General features: G+C 44.5%; 1 protein-coding gene across 2 annotated transcripts in view; it reads right to left on the bottom strand.

Moving 5' to 3' along the window:
* Window positions 1–20,634, bottom strand: part of wwox (WW domain containing oxidoreductase) — a 1,140,899-nt gene that overhangs the window by 446,749 nt on the left and 673,516 nt on the right. The window lies entirely within an intron of this gene.

Consider the following 20,634-nt stretch of genomic DNA (forward strand, 5'->3'; position numbering starts at 1 on the left):
GGGCTGCCAACGTGGCTGGAGGATCATTTACCTTGAGCTACTATGACTGGAAATAATTACACTATTAGTCTAATGGCTGCACTGGTGAAAACCCTGATATCCGCACTGTTAAACCTCAGAAGGAGGAACTCAAGAGGCATTATGCTGTTTGAGCTTGACAACGTTACATCTTATGCTGGCCCCAGATTGGCTGATGGCACGCAGGGTTAGGATGCAGGGGCAAACATATGAATCCCATGAAAAGTTCCCAATCTCGGTCATGTGGACAGTGCCCAGCGGGAAGTTCTGTAAAACGTGTTGCGGGAGGGTGAGCTATGATGCTTCTCACCAGGAGCAGATACCTACAACTGATCACCTGTCCACCATCAGGCAGGGCAAATGACAACCTGGAATGTGGGAAAGTACAATAAAAACTAAGCAACCATGAAATAATTAAAGATCAATTTATTCTTCAGAAGGGAAGGGAGCAAATTACTCTTCCCTGTTGCTGGTGTAAGAATTCTACCTGGGTCACAAAACAATTTACTCGGTTTACCTGGGATTGAGACTTACCTCGTCAACAATATCATTACCTAATCACAATGTGTTTCCATTTGTCCTGACCAGCATTGCTTTGTGAGCTTTTCAAGCAAGAACACAGTCTACCTTTCCAATAGTGACACTCACTTTAAAGGTTACTGCGGAAAACTGCAAGCACTGGAGCTTGTTTGATTTATTTTGAACATGCAAGCAATATTCATGGAATACTTCCAAAACTGAGAAAGCAGATTCAACTCTGATTTGTACTTCTTCCGATTTATCATACTGTATTCACTGCTCGTGATGTGGTCTCCTCTACATCAGGGAGACCAAAACCAAATGGGTGACTGCCTTGTAGAACACCTCCATTCAGTCCGCAGAATGACCCTGAGCTTCCTATCACCTGTTACTTTGATTCCCTACCTCGCTTCCACTGACCTCTCTGTCTTTGGTCTGTTGCAGTTCGAATGAAGATCAACACAAGCAACAGTGCCTCATCTTTCGAATGGACGCTTGAAGCCTTCTCAGCTCACATTGTTCTGACAAAAAGTCATCCAGACCTGCTGAGATTATCCAGAATTTTCTGTTTTTGTTTCAACATCGAGTCCAACAGTTTTTTTGTGTTTCGTATTATTTCTCTTGCTTCTTTCTTTATTCCTTTACTTGGTGTTTGGACAGTTTCTGTCGAGCCCTTCACACCTCCTCTAAACACATCTTTTGGTTCCTTACTTGTCCTATCGCCAATCCCACTGGCTTTATATTTTGATGTGGAGATGCCGGCATTGGACTGGGGTGGGCACAGTAAGAATGAAATGAAATGAAATGAAAATTGCTTATTGTCACAAGTAGGCTTCAATGAAGTTACTGTGAAAAGCCCCTAGTCGCCACATTCCAGCGACTGTTCGGGGAGGCTGGTACAGGAATCGAACCGTGCTGCTGGCCTGCCTGGTCTGCATTAAAAGCCAGCGATTTAGCAGAGTGTGCTAAACCAGCACGTCTTACAACACCAGGTTAAAGTCCAACAGGTCTGTTTCAAATCACTAGCTTTCGGAGCACTGCTCCTTCCTCAGGTTCACCCTGTTGGACTTTAACCTGGTGTTGTAGGACTTCTTACTTTGTATTTTGAACCCTTTTGCCTAATTATCCTGATTCCATCCCATCACACACCTTTCCCTATTGTTCTTCTTCCAACCTGCCCCCGCCCTTCCGTTTGCTCAAAGCCTCTTACATTGCTCTCAGTTCTAACAAAAGGTCACAGACGTAAAAAGTTAACTCTGCTTCTCTCTCCACAGAGGCTGTTCGACTTGCTGAGTGCTTCCAGCATTTCCTGTTTTTATTTCAGCTTCAAGTCTTTGTGCTCTCCCTGTTCCCCTTCTCTTAACAAAGCATACAAAGTGGCAAAGATTAGTGGGAGACTAGAGGACTGGGAAATCTTTAGGGGGCAACAGAAAGCTACTCAAAATGCTATAAAGAAGAGTAAGATAGATTATGAGAGTAAACTTGCTCAGCATATAAAAACAGACAGTAAACGTTCTACAAATATATAAAACAAAAATGAGTGGCTAAGGTAAATATTGGTCCTTTAGAGGATGAGAAGGGAGATTTAATAATGGGAGATGAGGAAATGGCTGAGGAACTGAACAGGTTTTTTGGGTCGGTCTACACAGTGGAAGATACAAATAACATACCAGTGACTGATGGAAATGAGGCTATGACAGGTGAGGACCTTGAGGTGATTGTTATCACCAAGGAGGTAGTGATGGGCAAGCTAATTGGGCTAAAGGTAGACAAGTCTCCTGGCCCTGATGGAATGCATCCCAGAGTGCTAAAAGAGATGGCTCGGGAAATTGAAAATGCACTAGTGATAATTTACCAAAATTCACTAGACTCTGGGATGGTCCCGGCAGATTGTAAGTTAGCAAACGTGACACCATTGTTTAAAAAAGGAGGTAGGCAGAAATCGGGTAATTATAGGCCAGTTAGCTTAACTTTGGTAGTAGGAAATATGCTGGAATCTATCATGAAGGAAGAAATAGCGAGGAATCTGGATGGAAACTGTCCCATTCGGCAGATGCAGCATGGGTTCGTAAAGGGCAGGTCGTGGCTAACTAATTTAGTGGAATTGTTTGAGGACATTACCAGTGCGGTAGATAACGGGGAGCCAATGGATGTGGTATATCTGGATTTCCAGAAAGCTTTTGACAAGGTGCCACACAAAAGGTTGCTGCATAAGATAAAGATGCATGGCATTAAGGGTAAAGTAGTAGCATGGATAGAGGATTGGTTAATTAATAGAAAGCAAAGAGTAGGGATTAATGGGTGTTTCTCTGGTTGGCAATCAGTAGCTAGTGGTGTCCTCAGGGATCAGTGTTGGGCCCACAATTGTTCACAATTTACATAGATGATTTGGAGTTGGCGACCAAGTGCAATATGTCCAGGTTTGCAGACGACACTAAGATGAGTGGTAAAGCAAAAAATGCAGAGGATGTCGGAAGTTTGCAGAGGGATTTGGATAGGTTAAGTGAATGGGCTAGGGTCTAGCAGATGGAATACAATGTTGACAAATGTGAGGTTATCCATTTTGGTAGGAATAACAGCAAAAGGGATTATTATTTAAATGATAAAATATTAAAACATGCTGCTGTGCAGAGAGACCTGGGTGTGCTAGTGCATGAGTCGCAAAAAGTTGGTTTACAGGTGCAACAGGTGATTAAGAAGGCAAATGGAGTTTTGTCCTTCATTGCTAGAGGGATGGAGTTTAAGACTAGGGAGGTTATGCTGCAATTGTATAAGGTGTTAGTGAGGCCACACCTGGAGTAGTGTGTTCAGTTTTGGTCTCCTTACCTGAGAAAGGACATACTGGCGCTGGAGGGTGTGCAGAGTAGATTCACTCGGTTAATCCCAGAGCTGAAGGCGTTGGATTACGAGGAGAGGTTGAGTAGACTGGGACTGTACTCATTGGAATTTAGAAGGATGCGGGGGGATCTTATAGAAACATATAAAATTATGAAGGGAATAGATAGGATAGATGTGGACAGGTTGTTTCCACTGGCAGGTAAAAGCAGAACTAGGGTGCATAGCCTCAAAATAAGGGGAAGTAGATTTAGGACTGAGCTTAGGAGGAACCTCTTCACCCAAAGAGTTGTGAATCAATGGTATTCCTTGCCCAGTGAAGCAGTTGAGGCGCCTTCATTAAATGTTTTTAAGATAAAGAGAGATAGTTTTTTTGAAGAATAAAGGGATTAAGGGTGATGGTATTCCGACCGGAAAGTGGAGCTGAGTCCACAAAAGATCAGCCATGATCTCATTGAATGATGGAGCAGGCTCAAGGGCCAGATGGCCTACTCCCCTGCTCCTAGTTCTTATGTTCTTATGAAATGCTCCCATTAACTTTTAAGGTCTCGTTCCACTTCACGTGCCATTTCTCTCCCACAAGATAGGTGTGGGGAAGTTTACCCAAAGCTCCAATGATGCCAAAGCTAGGAGCTGGGTAAGAGGGGTCGTGAAAAACATACCCATGCTACCTTTTCCTTCGTCAGTGTGGAGAAACACATTACTTCCCCTCTCTCACTCCACAACTATCATAGATATTGAAGCAAAGTATTGCAGTGTTCGATGAGACATCAATGTTTCCTTTTTATTTCTACATACTTTTTTTGGGTGGTGGGCAGAGAAGGGAAGGGAAGGGCATCTGGTTTTTATGATCACTTCAGCCAGCTTGAGAAAGGCTGTTGAAAATATACCCCGCATAATACCATGTGTACCCGATTTATAAGGTGCATTAAGTACATGTTCCTCTGCTGTTCTTTTGTAATCCTAGTGGAATTCAACATATGAATTACCACCAAAAAGTAATGGAAATGAACTTTGTGATGCAAATAAAATGCTTTACACTTAATGAGGTATTTCCGACGTGTAGACACTATCATAATGTAGCAAATTGATGCAGTGACATTGAAAGGTAACTGGCATTTTTCAGTGTTTAAAGATATGGGACCTTTTTCTAAATCATACTAATACCACAATCTTTTTTTAACCTGATCATATGGTAACTAATAAAATGGTTCATTTTTGATGCTTGAAGTTATTAATTTTTTTAAACCTTTTGTCTAAATGCATAAAAGTCTTGCTAACCAAAAATAATAATTTTATGTCATGATCGTCCTGTCATCTTGGTGATGCCGGTACCAGCCTCCCCGAACAGGCGCGGAATGTGGTGACTAGGGGCTTTTCACAGTAACTTCATTGAAGCCGAGTTGTGACAATAAGCGATTTTCATTTCATTTCATTTCAAAGTCCATGACTGCCGGAATAGCTTTTTTCCTCGCAACAGCAATTTGCTGCTGTTGTCCCAATATCTGCCAATATTCAAAGAATATCAAAATTCCCCTCCGTCAAAACCAAACGGGGAGTGGGAAAAGAGAAATTCCAGTCTATCCTATCTCACCTGGTCAAAACACTACATTGCTCCAAGTCTGTGTTCTGCCCAGTTTGGCAAATTTGGTGCCAGCAGGACTTATATCATATGACTTAAACTAACTATCAAAAAATACATACATATAGATACATAGAAGATAGGAGCAGGAGGAGGCCTTTTGGCCGTTCGAGCCTGCCCCGCCATTCATCGCGATCATGGCTGGTCATCCAACTCAATAGCCTAATCCTGCTTTATCCCCATAACCTTTGATCCCATTCTGCCCAAGTGCTATATCCAGCCGCCTCTTGAATATATTCAAAGTTTTAGCATCAACTACTTCTTGTGATAATGAATTCCACAGGCTCACCACACTTTGTGTGAAGAAATGTCTCCTTAGCTCTGTCCGAAATAGTTAACCCTGAATCCTCAGACTGTGACCTCTGGTTCTGGACACACCAGGTAACATCTTCCCTGCATCGACCCTGTCCAGTCCTGTTAAAATTTTATAAGTCTCTATGAGATCCCCCCCTCATTCTTCTGAACTCCAGCGAGAACAATCCCAATCTAATCAATCTCTCCTCATATGACAGACCCGCCATCCCTGGATGTATCATATTTGTTGTAATTATAAATGTCACTAAAGTGTCATATTTAAAAAAGTGATTGGTTTCATCTGTAATTTCATTCCACGATTCTTAAAGAACCGTATCATTGTTCATCAGCATACAGTATTTTATTTGAAGAATCAAAGAATCTAGCCTTTAATCCACATGGCCATGATTCTCTTTCATTCCGCTTCCTCATAAGGACCTTGAAATGAAATGAAAATCGCTTATTGTCACAAGTAGGCTTCAAATGAAGTTACTGTGAAAAGCCCCTCGTCGCCACATTCCGGCGCCTGTTCGGGGAGGCTGGTACGGGAATTGAACTGTGCTGCTGGCCTGCCTTGGTCTGCGTTAAAAGCCAGCTATTTAGCCCAGTGTGCTAAACCAGCCCCCTGGTTAAAAGAGTCTGTCAGTCTACTATGGCCTGCCCGGAAAGTGGAGCGTGGCTTCAGGCAAATAGGAACACGATAGGAAAAGTTGGGTAAGGCCGGAAATCAGGTGCAGGGGTCAAGATGCACAGCTCGCTCCGACTTTCCTAGTGAGGCTGGCTGCCAGCTAATTTAAACAATGGTGGTGTACAGCCCAATGCAACATGTGTTGCTGAATGGCTGAAATTCTCATTGGGGACTAGTTTTGTGTGGTATGAGCACCACCTAAAGGCAAACGAGACCTCTTAAAGGTGCAGCAGGTGTGAGCTGATTACAGAAGGATCTCTCAGCAGAAAGATCAGCAGAAATGGCATAAAAGACCAGAGAGCTTGTTCAGAACCTTTTCTTTGCTACATTGAAGGCCTTGGTGCACAAGGTGGAAAGGAGGAGATGGGTCCACTTCCCTCAGGGCCAGAAAGCCCTCTGGACAGACAATTAGTATCGTGGTCAATGTCATCAGTCAAGCTGCGAGGAGCTGGAAACATGCTACAAAGTGTTTAATAATCTCACACAAGTATCCAAGGTCAGCAAATTAATCTTCAAATCCTTCAAAATTAGTCACTGGACTCACGCAGTGCTCCATTCAGCAGACCCCCTTCCTACTGCCTCCCAACAATCTCTATCCAGCACACCTTACACATAGCATTCTTAACTTCACCTCACCCACATGCATTTAGAAGCCTTGTACCCACATTTCACACTTGACAGGTATTGCACGGAAACACATGGCCCAATACTCAAGAGATACACTTCCCTCTCCTTTGTAGGACAAGGAGGCCCACAATATGAGCCAGCAACACCTAACTAGAGGTGGACGGGCATGACCTCACCCATGGGGGAAAGAATGTTGGCCATCACTGAAACATCCATGACTAAGGCAGTGGCCAGTGGCAAGGATAAAATCATGAAAGGTGACTTCATGGGCTTGATCTAGGGGTCTGTTTAAGCAGGATTTGAAGAGTCGTTCCCATTGCTCGTAGTGACGGGAACGACCCTGCTATCTAACGGGACTCTGGGTTTTCTTTGTGCCCAGGCGGAGAACGCCCTCCCAAGGCTGCACTTAGCGTCATTTCTTGCACTGAGGAATTCCGCTTAGGAAGAGATCGGGACACCATTTTTAAATGGCGCCCCGATCTCTCGACCCCCAAACCCCTCCAATGCCCAACTCACCTATAAGCGGGTCCTCGTGCCCCCTGCACCCCACCTCACATGGGCAGGCCACCCAGGGGCCCAATTATGGATCTGTGATGTTTTGCGTAGTAGCTTGGCTCAGAGTATGCATGTCAGCCACATCTGGTTGGGTCATGAGCCAAATGTTAAGTCCCTGTTTACCCAGAAGTCACCCTCTGGCCTGATGTGGTAGTTCAAACAGTGAGGAAACAGCGGATTGGTGCAGAATGAAAGTATCTTAGCTTCTTTCAGGATGTGTTGAGCTTGGTCAGATATTAACTGCATATTTAGTGAGTAACCTTTGCGGTTACGATACATCTCAGCATTGAGATGCGGCGCCTGCTACCTGTGCAGGCAATTGCACGCTGTACCATGGAGAAGTTCACAACCTTGACAAAGCAAAATGCACATCCCACCTGCTGCTCTCAGTTCAGAAAGAACACCATAAAGCCCGGTCCTCTTGTATAAAAAAAAACGTCCGTTATCTCTCTAATGCAGCAATGATGGCGAATTGGAAGATGCTACAAATGTCACTTTCTCGCCAGAAAGATCCCACTGTGAAGAAACCCAAAGTCATGGTCACTTCCAAAGTCATAGAATACCCACAGTGCAGAAGAAGGCCATTAGGCCCATCGAGTCTGCACCGGCCCCTGGAAATAGCACCTCATTTAATTCACTGGCAGTACCATGCTCATGCTGCTCTGAGGTTGCAGATCAGTTTGCAAGAGACAGCAGAGTTCTGTGGGACCCAATTTTGCAAACTGCAGACAATGCCCCGGTTTAGACAGGGGTAAGATGAATGCTCCCAAAAGGCCCTCGTCCTCCTGCTGACAACCCTCCTCCTCCTCCCTCTGAGAGCAGCCTGTCCTCCTCTTTGTTGCCTCTGCTCCATCTCCCCCTCACACTGCAGCCCAAAGGGGATGATGGCCAAAGCATCCATGACTGGGAGCATGTGGTCCGACCAGAATCCTTGAAATCAGAACCAAGGCCTTCCCCACATGCAACACCACTGCCTGGCAAATAAACTGACTTTACCCAACTCTGCAAACCTTAACAAGTATTTCAACAATCGCAAATAGAGACAGTAGAAATGAATCATCAACTAACCTGCTAATTGTTGATGGATCCCTTTAAATACTGCTGGTCGGGGTGAGGGGTGGGGGGGGGGCTTCCTGCTGCTGAGCACATGTGCAAGCTGTGCCAAGTTAAGAGAGGGGGTAACTGGACTTGCAAGGTCAAAATGGCAGCCCAAGCACTAAATCATTGTTACATGCTGACTGATGTCACATTCTGTCTACTCCAAACACTCCAGTGCATGCTCCTGATGCTTGTGTTAATACTCTCACTACCATGGCATTCGGCAGTGCTGTACCAGATGTTACATGTGTTTGGCCTGAACGCCATTACAATATTCAAATGACACCCCTAGCACATAAACTATGAGCGTTACGGAGCCCAATTTTGCAGCCACTGACTTCTCCAAACCAGCAACTTCATTGGGTAACAAGAATGCCAATGTCCCGGTAATTCACGTCATTAATTTTTCTTTTTAAAAAAACCTGATACTCTGGGAAGCACCCCGTGACTCCTCTGTGATTCTATCAAGAGAGCGATGAGCAGTATGTTGGGAAAACTCCTTTTCCTTATTCAAATAACACCACGGGATCTTTAATGCCACCCTGAACCGTCAGTGCCAAAAAGGACAGTATCTGGGGGTTTAACATTTCAGCTGAAGGAAGGCGCCTCTGACAATGGCAACACTCCCTTAGCTCTGTACTGAAGCGACAGCCCAGATAATGTGGTCAAGTCACTGGGCGGTTTCGAAACAATAGCCTCATCTCAGGAAAATTATTAACTGCTGTAGCTTCATCCCCACTTGTTAGCTGATCGGTTGATGCTCTTTGTAGAACTGTGCCAGCTACCTATTAATCTCTATAACAATCCAGCTGATTTTTTACATTGCAGGAGAAAGGCTGACTGTTGTGACTCAAGATATGGTGACTTACCCAACTCCGTAAGGAAGCAGAGAAGAGAATATTTGAGGGGCACATACAGTCTGTCTTTTTTGAGCTCGGGGCAAGAATACACTCAAAGAAAAGGAAGGCGGGGGAAGCTTTACAAACGCTTTTTTGAGAATTGTATTGTTACAATTTTATTTGAACTAAAGAATGCAAAATCTCGCCCTCAGTAATGGTGTGACGTTAACACACGCAGAAGAACAACCGCTTCCACTGGCTGGTGATCTGATAATTAGACGGTCGTTAACAAATCTAGACTAGGGGTTGGCAAAATTATTTTTGACAGAGTGTCGTTAGGATGTTGTTCCTGTGCTGTACCTTTCTTTGTTCTTTTAAGGGGCATCTTGAAAAATCCATGAATAGGATGGGAATAGAGGGATATGGACCCTGCAAGTGTAGAAGATTTTAGTTTAGACGGGCAGCATGGTCGGCGCAGGCTTGGAGGGCCGAAGGGCCTGGTCCTGTGCTGTACTTTTCTTTGTTCTTTGATGCTAACGCCCCACCAAATAAGTGGTTGAAGCACAATCCGGAATTGGTTTTAAAGAGCTAATGATTTGGAGAAAAAAAACAGTGCCCAGGGAAAGGTCAGAATGATAGTTATTTCAGAAACCAACCAGTTGACTAAATAGCCTCCTTCTGTACTCTGAAATTCTTTTTTAAAATAAATTTAGAGTACCCAATTATTTTTTTTCCCCAATTAAGGGGCAATTTAGCGTGGCCAATCCACCTAATCTGCACATCTTTGGGTTGCGGGGGTGAAACCTCCACAGACACGGGAAGAATGTGCAAACTCCACAAGGACAGTGACCCAGGACCAGGATTCGAACCCGGGTCCTCAGTGCCATAGTCCCAGTGCAAACCACTGCACCATGTGCCACCCCTGTTCTCTGAAATTCTAAGGTTCAATATCAACACACTGTTAAAACATTGCATTATCTTCACCCACCAACTAGCACTTTTATTTCCCTCAGTGTAGCTCAGACAACATAGAAAGTGATCTAGAAGTTGACCACAGTTTCAAACTTGGTTAAATGCGTACCTTATTTCATACTTTCTGTCTCATCAGATTAGTCAGCTGGGAGAAAGCAGCCCACTGTTTTTCTTTGAAGGTGACATTAAGTGTGAAACTTTGCCATCTGGCTGGGAAGTAAGGGTGTGTGGTACACAGTACGGAGGTGTGTTAGGTCATTCCTGTGCAGATGAGTGTTGTGAGGATGACGCGGTGCTGATGAAATGGCAGCATGGGTGGTTTCCCTCGTTAAGAAGAGGAAAGAAAAACCTACCTTTTCTGCCCCCACAGTGCTATTGCTACCACGGATCATTGGCCATGTAACCCCCCCACCACCACCACCACGGCAAACCAAAAAGGTTCCTGCGTAGGTGGATCTCATAGAGGTGTATTCAAGGAAAGTGAATTAGATCATTTATTGAGAGTAACATAAAATAGAAAGGATTATCAGTACCGAGTGCAGTATTATGCCATCACGCAGCACGTGATAGCTGAAACATAGCTCTAGCAGAAATGAATACAGTTTCTTTGCAATATCTCTATCTTACAATAGCCATGTACTTATCAGGTTCCATTACTTTCCTCCAAAACAGTGCTTGCTGTACAGACCTTCCCTGAACCACTGTGCCCCTGAATCTGTGTGTTCACTTACACAGATAACGATGGCAGGCCTCTGCTCTGTGATCAGTGCCCTGCTTAAGTGAGTTAATCTTGTTTTACAGCTGAATTATTTTGTCTCCTGCAGGCTGCGATTATGTATGAAGATATTGTGTTCGTGGGAGCGGATCTTTCAACGGCAGATCCCATGGCCAGATAACCTGTGAACTGGCCTGTTACAGCAATGGATGAGCAACAGTTTGCTCGCCCGGGTAATTTGTCTTTCCAGATGGCTGCAGATAACATGCAGATTAGCTGGTACAGCGTCAGTGACATGAAAGTATACTTTCAATCCCTCTCCACCACCCCACGTCACCCAGCTGCTTCCTGACCACTGCGCAAAAAAGCCTCAGTGCAACTAGTCAAGGCCCAGATATGAAAAGAAATTAAGCAGTTTGTTCCTGAATTCTCCAACAGGATTCAAAGCTCCAATTAATAATGTAATTTGTTTTTAAAAAGACTAGTGATAAGAATCCAGAGTTATAGATGTCAATGATAATTATTGCGCCCGCAGAGTAGCTCGAAACAAAAATGAGATCGCACTCCAATAAAGTCCCCAAACTGTGTAGGTTAATCCCGCTGAAGCATGACATTTGACTCAGCATGGATCACACCTCAATAACTGTGACTGTTCCAACAGATTTGCCTTATCACAATCGTGAAGGGCTGTGCATTATTTCAGTAAATGAAAGTTGGAAACAGTTTAGATTAATCATCTTTCACCCTGTTCTGGGGCCACAGTTTAAAAGGAAGGAAACTCAATTCTGTTGTGTTCTTTTTTGCCGACATGACATTTGAATTTAAACATACTCAGACCTCCACAGCCTGGTCTAAATTATTCAGGGAGAAGATAATATGTAAAGAAGAGTCATCCCTCAGGCTATCCACCCTGGAAATCATTAAGCCTGTTGGCTAGTATCTTGTGCGTGCACTATGTGGAATCTACACCTGCAGGTTATCCATAGATGCCCAGAACCTGTGCTGCCCACACACACAGTGGTTAGCACTGTGGCTTCACAGCTCCAGGGTCCCAGGTTCGATTCCCCGCTGGGTCACTGTCTGTGCGGAGTCTGCACGTTCTCCCCTTGTCTGCGTGGGTTTCCTTCGAGTGCTCCGGTTTCCTCCCACAGTCCAAAGACGAGCATGTTCGGTGGATTGGCCGTGCTAAATTGCCCTTGGTGTCCAAAAAGGTTAGATGGGGTTATTGCGTTACGGGGATAGGGTGGAAGTGAGGGCTTAAGTGGATCAGTGCAGACTCGATGGGCCAAATGGTCTCCTTCTGCACTGTATGTTCTATGAATTGAACACAAGGAATACAAACATAGGATACGCAGCACCTGCAGGAGCTGATTTCTGTAGTCGGGAATTCTGTCGTTACACTCAGTTGCAAAATAACTTATGAAAACAAATACAAGTGTGTTTGAATGATTTCTGTGCACCATTTAAGATTTTTTTTTTTTCAATCTTCAAATGTACAGCACAGCTCTTTTTCTGATCCCCGATTACAAATGTCCTTTTTTTTAATCAACATCTGAGTTTTAAAGAAAACAGCAAGTGCTGGAAATGCACAATGGGATAAAACCCGCCACACTTGTGCCTGTCTCCAGTTCTGAGGAGTCATATGCCACTCAAAACGTCAACTCCATTTCTCTCTCCACCGATGCTGCCAGACCTACTGAGTGTTTTCAGCACTTCCTGTTTTTATTTCAGAGTTCCAGCCTCCTCAGCATTTTGCTTTTATTATTGTGGTTTGAAAGAGTACTTTCTAAGTTGCCCGGAATCTCTAAACCGTCCTCCACCCAAATCCACAACCGGCCTTGCTCCCTTCCCCGCTTTATCTCTTGTTATTTGTTCCACAGCTTTATCCTTTTTGCCTCGGTGTTCGCCTTTCAGTAGTGGCATTCTTTTTTAAAAAATATGTTTATTAAAGTTTTTCCATCGTAAACAAAAACACACAACACAATTAACCAAAATTACACAACAGAAGAACGAGACTAACAAGCAAATGCACATATTAACTTTAACCCGAAAAACTAAACGAAACCCCCTAACTGCTTATGCTGGCTAACTCCTTAAAAAAGGCTGCCATTTTAGGTAGAATCCTTCGACCGACCCTCAAATGCAGTGTTTTTCAAACTTTGTTCCCAAGTGGAACCAGGATTGCCAAACCACAATAATATCTTCTGAATATTGGATGCCCAATAGTAAAACAATAAATTGAATAGAACCAAGACCCCTGGCTGTCTATCTCTTTGGAGCAAAGCCCCATGGATCCTTGGAGTCCTTCCCCGCCCAAATAAAGGAGGACATTTATAATTTGCTGATTTTGACACAATAGGACTTGGGGAGAAAAATGGGGAGACATTGAAAAAGAAATAAAAATCTTGGGAGTAGGTTCATTTTAATAGTCTGAACCTGGGGAGGCGGTGGCGTAGTGATATTGTCACTGGATTAGTAAACCAGAGACCAAGAACAGCTTCTTCCCTGCAGCCAACAGGCTTTTGAATGGACCTACCTCGTATTAAGTTGATCTTTTCTCTGCACCCTAGCTATGACTGTAACATTACGTTCTGCAGTCTCTCCTTCCTTCCCTCTGTGCGGTATGTGTTGTCTGCATGCAAGAAACAATACTTTTCACTGTACACTAACACATGTGACAATAATAAATCAAATCAAATTAAAAATCAAGAATAATACTCTGGGGACCCAGGTTCAAATCCAGCCACTGCAGATGGTGAAATTTGAATTCAAGAAAAATCTGGAATTAAAAATGTTTAATGATGACCATGAAACCTTTGCCGATTGTCATAAAACCCATCTGGTTGACGAATGTCCTTTCGGGAAGGAAATTTGCCGTATTTACCTGGTCTGGCTTACATGTGACTCCAGACCCACAGCAATGTGGTTGACTCTTGACTACCCCTCAAGGGCAAGTAGGGATGGACAATAAATGCTGACCCAGCCAGCGACGCCCACATCCCACGAACAAATTTTTAAAAAAGGACAGGGGGAGTTTATCCCATCTTTGTAAGTCGGATTTGACACTACTCTTCATAGCTTAGTATCCAGGCTTATTGTCTCTCTGAGGAATTATGGAGAAGATAAGGGAATTGAGCACATTTTCACAGGTAAAGAGGAAAGTTTGACGTGACCCAATCAAAGGTTTCAAGATCATGAAGGGAATTGTCAAAGTTGATCGGTTCTTTTCTCGACAAATACATGGATAGGATGGGTATCGAGGGATACGGCACAAGGAAGTGCTGAGGGTTTTGGCCACTGTGTTATGATGACCGGTACAGGCTTGGAGGGCCGAAGGGCCTGTTCCTGTGCTGTATTGTTCTTTGAGGAAAATTGCTGACTAAGGTGAACACGTCACATACCACAACAAACAACATAGGAATGGACAATGAGGAACGTCAGAAGAAAGCTTACATTGGTAGAATAGATTAAAATAGCTAAACATTCAATAAAACAAATATTCTGCCCAATCACATTGTGTAGAGTTACAGCAGCTCACTGGAAATTAGCATAAATGGAAATCACTTTGTTTTGAGGCTAGGCTACTGAAGTGTGTTATGTTATTGGCTGATCTAGATCAGAAGGTCCCACGTTTAATTTCAGATCTGTGGTGAGCTGGCAGGGGTCTTGTGGCAAAGTGGGCAGTGTCTCTACCTCTGATCCAGAGGTTCTGGGTTCAATCCCACTTCAGGATCTGATGGCCACTAAAAGAGCATTCATAATGTGGCCAAACATGCCCTGTAAATCTTTCCAATTTCCTGATAGCAGATGGTAAGAGCAGACCAGTTTCCAGTGGCACGTTGCCAAGCATAACTCTGGACTAATTCCATAGTCATCAAAGCCCTTTAAAGAATGGATGAGTATGTCCAGGTGGTGCAACATTAGGGATATTAACCTGCTTGGCCGGCAGGTGTGCGTGCGTAAGAGGGAGCGAGGGTGCTAATTCCATTAAGGGTGAACCAGGAGCCAGTCTTTCCCTTAAGGGAGGTTTATTTATGTGCAGAGTTAAGGCACAGTTCCCTTCTCCCAACAGTCAGTGTCAACTGTTTTTTATACTTTTGCAATGATTCCCTTTCCCTAACTGGGGACAGCTGCTCTTACCAACTTAAAACATGTGCTCCATAATGGACGTCTGATCAGCTCTCAACAGTGCCAAGAGACACAACCATTCCCACATTCGAGGCAATTTTTAGGGCCTCATCAGATTGAAAGGAAACTGAGTGAAGTACATTATTTGAGAAGAACACCAGACAGAAGGAGGGCTCGCAGAGTGCGTCAGGTTAATATGCTAAAAAGTTATGTTGATAGAGAAGGAAAGAAGGAAATGTCAGTTGTTGTGACTCAGGGAGGAGAGATAAATCCAGACAATTCTGAATTTGACATTCCTCAAATTAAGTTGGAGAATGAGGAAACATTCACAATTTGGGAAAATTTATTGAGTTAACTTCCGGAGGAAGCTCGAAATGACCTGAAAGAGTCATTACAGTCACATAGAGCTGTGTTGGGGGGATAACTTGGGATGCACAAATGCAATTACGCGGGATGCAGCTAGCAGAAATTATTTTCTCATTAATCAACACCCATGCAAGTTCAATTTGCTAACGACGGCATAGGTACAAATGGAGATGGCTGATGTACGTAAACGAAAACTAGAACTCCCCTTGACAGAGTGAATGGAGAACTGAAGGTTAAGATGCAGCTGGCATGGAAACTTCATCCAGTAGAAGGCATCAGTGATGGTTACACGGAAGAGAAAGCTAGACTGGAAAGGCGAATTCGGAAAAGAGCTGAGATCCAGCATCAGGTTGTACAGGAACTGCAGCATCCAAGCAATCATCTGCATGAGATCGGAAAGGAGCAACCACAACCACATCAAGCAAGAGAGCTACTCACAAGGTAGCAGGTTGTAATGAAAGAAACTGCAGAAACTGTGGAGCTCCAAGAGCAGTGAAACTCCTATTGTAATGGTGACACAGGACTTCATAACACTCGGATCTGGTCAGGGGGGACAGATGAAGGACTAAAGCTGTCCCAATGTTTCACAGAGAGCATCATCCATGGAGGAATATGGAATCTAGAGGCTGAAAAGCTGGTACAAATGTCGCCAGAATAGTCACTTTTCAACATGCAATGACCGCCGTTTGACACTGTTCAAATGCACAAGCTGTTATCAATTATTTTGGCTATCTTCAACAGACAGCAAAAAAAGCAGGATACAAGAGCATTGATAAATGTGATGAACTGATGATGAATGCTGCAACAACGATCAACAGGAACTGTCAGGGATAGGCACAATTGAGATGTGGAGCTTGTTCAAGGAGCAAATACTGTGTGTCCTTGACATGTATGTCCCTATCAGGCAGGGAGGAAATGGTCGAGTGAGGGAACCATGGTTTACAAAAGAGGTTGAATGTCTTGTCAAGAGGAAGAAGGTAGCTTATGCAAGGATGAGAAAACAAGGTTCAGTTCGGGCACTTGAGGGATACAAGATAGCTAGGAAGGAGCTCAAGAAAGGGCTTAGGAGAGCTAGGAGGGGGCATGAGAAGTCCTTGGCAGGTAGGATCAAGGAAAACCCCAAGGCTTTTTACACTTATGTGAGGAATAAAAGAATGACCAAGGTGAAGTTAGGGCCGGTCAAGGACAGTAGTGGGAACGTGTACATGGAGTCTGAAGATATATAAGAGGCCCTAAATGAATACTTTTCTTCAGTGTTCACAAAGGAGAGGGGCCATGTTGTTGAGGAGGATAGTGCGATACAGGCTGGTAGGCTGGAGAGGTAGATATTCGGAAGGAAGATGTGTTAGAAATTTTGAGAAGCCTGAGGATAGATAAGTCCCCTGGGCCTGATGGGATAAATCCTAGGATTCTTTGGGAGGAGAGAGATGAGATTGCAGAGCCTTTGGCTTTGATCTTTATGTCCTCACTGTCTACAGGAATAGTGCCAGAAGACTGGAGAGAGGCGAATGTTGTCCCCTTGTTCAAGAAAGGTAATAAGTATAACCCTGGGAATTATAGACCGGTTAGTCTCACTTCGGTCATAGGTAAATTATTGGAAAGGGTCCTGAGGGCTAGGATTTATGATCATTTGGAAAGATACAGCTTAATCCAGGATAGTCAGCACGGATTTGTCAGGGGTAAATCTGGCCTCACAAGTTTGACTGTATTCTTTCAGGAGGTAACTGAGTACATAGATGAAGGTAGAGCAGTTGATGTCGTATACATGGATTTTAGTAAGGCGTTTGATAAGGTGCCCCATGGTCGGCTCATGCAGAAAGTAAGGAGGCATAGCATAGAGGGAAATTTGGCCGATTAGATCAGTAACTGGCTATCACATAGAAGACAGAGGGTGGTGGTAGATGGTAAATTTTCATCCTGGAGCCCAGTCACCAGTGCGGAAAGATCGATTTGTTCCCGGGGTGATAATATTAGAAATAGGGCTTGATTATATTATCAAACAAACCTTATTAAAACAAAAGAAAAGAAAATAACATTTAAACTTTGAAATTTCAACTCTAGTGCCAACAGATTACATGTAGTTTCTTAACCTTAACACACTAGTTTCCATTAAACAACTCTTTACCAGAACATGCAGCTCTCATGCCATTTACACTGACAGGCAAAGGCATTACTTGCATTTACGAAGCAATTTTTCTTCTGTTAGGGACATTTTTTCCAAAGCCTGCCTCGGTGGTAATTTTCATTCCCTCTCTCGGTTGATTTCCAAAGCCTCCCCCCAGGGAACATCCACTGCAGCACAATTTTTACATTAACAGAAGGAATGGGGGAGGAAAAGGCCAGTGTGGCTGCTCCTCGAAGTATAGATAGTAGCCCCAAATGTAACAGGTGTAAGTAAAAGTCAGAACTGGAGTCAGCAATGCTGTGGCTCATCACAAACAAACTGCATGTTACCCTTTGCCGAGCTCACACATGGAGAAAAGGCACTTTCAAGTTTGCATTTGGTTTCAGATGAAGGGGCAATTTAGTGTGGCCTATCCATCTGCCCTGCACATCTTTGGGTTGTGGGGGGTGAGACCCACGCAGACACAGGAAGAATGTGCCAACTCCACACGGCCAGTGATCCGGGCCAAGATCGAACCTGGGTCCTCGGTGCCATGTGGCAGCAGTGCTAACCATTGAGCCCTAAGTTTACATTTTTACTGCCCATCTCTAAATGCCCCCAAAAAGGTGAGCTGCCTTCTTGAACCACTATATATGGTGTAGGTACAGCCAAAGTGCTTTAAGTAATACATTAGAGAGAAAGAAAATGCAATGGCATGAGTTTAAGATTGCTCTATCATACATCCAAAGTTGTATGTACAATGAAAGACACACATAAAATAAAAATGATCTCATTGAGGCAATGTGATAGATAATTTAACACGTAAATCTCACCAGAATTTATTTGAGTAAAACCAAACAAAGTGTTTTAAAAATCTCAGGAGTAAAGCAGATAAAATCTACTTGAGCATCAGTATGTCAGAACATGATCGTTCTTGGAACAGAAACATAACACATTAATTTTTTTTACTCAAAAGAGATTGCTTTTTTCTATAAAATATAAAACCAATTTACTGGTTTGTTGATTATAAATGTGCTTCCTAACTCGTAATAACAGTGAAGGCCCTGTGAAAGTGAAACATCAGAGCTCTAATTTTTCACAACCAATTAACAAGAATCAGCAAAAATGTTGAATGTTATTTAATAATAATAATAATAATAATAATAATAATAATAATAATCGCTTATTGTCACAAGTAGGCTTCAATGAAGTTACTGTGAAAAGCCCCTAGTATCCACATTCTGGCGGCTGTTCGGGGAGGCTGGTACGGGAATGTTGAAATGAAAAATGAAAATCGCTTATTGTCACAAGTAGGCTTCAATGAAGTTACTGTGAAAAGCCCCTAGTCGCCACATTCCGGTGCCTGTTCGGGGAGGCTGGTACGGGAATTGAACTGTGCTGCTGGCCTGCCATGGTCTGCTTTCAAAGCCAGTGATTTTTTTGTTGTTTTAGAAAAGGTGTGAGGAATCTTAAAAGTTGAAATAATGGTTTATAACATAAGTAATTTTAAGCCAAAGCATAGAGAACTGATCACACTGGTGTATACACTGGAAAGTAAAGGCCAGGAAATTCTGAAGATCATCTGTCCAGTCCCATAAATTAATATCTCTTAATGATAAACTTAAGGAAAATTCTCCCTGAACATTTCCATTCTACCTCCCAGGACTCATTCCTGAAGCAGCCTATCCCCAATGTTTACTGTCCTTAAGCCTCATTCAGGTTGGTGCAATTCGTCTTTGAATCTATTGTCCATATTTCCACTGACACAAAACCCCTGCCCAATGTATCTGAGCTATGAATAGCTTTTGAAATCGTCAGCTTGTGGAATCGGATTGGCTTGACCTATAGCCAACTAAAACAAGACAGCATCTTCCAATTAAACCCTGCTTACAGTCCCCCACCTGCCCTCTACAATCTCCATATGTACCATAACCCAATTTGAACAAAATCCCAAGGTGAGAAGTTATTTTTTCACTGTATATGGGCGTCGCTGGCTAGACCAGCATTTGTGTTGCCCATACCCAACTGCCCTTCAGAAGGTGAGCTGCCTTCTTGAACCACTGCATGTGGTATAGGTACAGCCAAAGTGCTTTTAGGGCAAGAGGCCCTGGAATTTGACCCAGCGACAATGAAGGAACGGTGGCATAGTCCCAAGCCAGGATGATATGTGGCTTTCAGAGGATCCTGCAGGTGGTAGTGTTCTCATGCATCTGCTGCCCTTGTTCGTTGAGGTGGTTGTGGTCGCAGGTTTGGAAGGTGCGGCGAAGGAAAGATCAGGGGCGAAATTCTCCGGAAACGGCGCGATGTCCGCCGACTGGCGCCCAAAACGGCGCAAATCAGTCGGGCATCGCGCCGCTTCAAAGGTGCGGAATGCTCCGCATCTTTGGGGGCCGAGCCCCAACCTTAAGGGGCTAGGCCGGCGCCGGACGAATTTCCGCCCCACCAGCTGGCGGAAACGGCCTTTGGTGCCCCGCCAGCTGGCGCGGAAATGACATCTCCGGGCGGCGCATGCGCGGGAGCGTCAGCGGTCGCTCACGGCATTCCCGCGCGCATGCGCAGTGGAGGGGGTCTCTTCCGCCTCCGCCATGGTGGAGACCGTGGCGAAGGCAGAAGGAAAAGAGTGCCCCCATGGCACAGGCCTGCCCGCGGATCGGTGGGCCACGATCGCGGGCCAGGCCACCGTGGGGGCACCCCCCGGGGCCAGATCGCCCCACGCCCCCCCACAGGACCCGAAGCCTGCCCGCGCCGCCTTGTCCCGCCGTTAAGGTAGGTGGTTTAATCTACGCCGGCGGGACAGGCATTTTAGCAGCAGGACTTCGGCCCATCCGGGCCGGAGAATCGCGCGGGGGGGCCCGCCAACCGGCACGGCCCGATTCCCGCCCCCGCCGAATATCCGGTGCCGGAGAATTCGGCAACCGGCGGGGGCGGGATTCATGCCAGGCCCCGGCGATTCTCCGACCCGGCGGGGAGTCGGAGAATCTCGCCCCTGGTAAGAGATTTCTGGGCATGCAGGTCCACAGGTCTTTGAGAGTGACAACACAAGTGGACAAGGTAGTCAAGAAAGCATATAGAATGCTTGCCTTCATTGGACGGGGCATTGAGTATAAACTGGCAAGTCATGCTACAGTTGTATAGAACCTTGGTCAGGCCGCACATTTCTGGTTGTCACATTATCAGAAGGATGTGGAGGCTTTGGAAAGAATACAGAGGAGGTTTACCAAGATGTTGTCAGGT

Source organism: Scyliorhinus torazame, chromosome 10, assembly GCF_047496885.1.
Source record: "Scyliorhinus torazame isolate Kashiwa2021f chromosome 10, sScyTor2.1, whole genome shotgun sequence".
Lineage (NCBI taxonomy): Eukaryota > Metazoa > Chordata > Chondrichthyes > Carcharhiniformes > Scyliorhinidae > Scyliorhinus > Scyliorhinus torazame.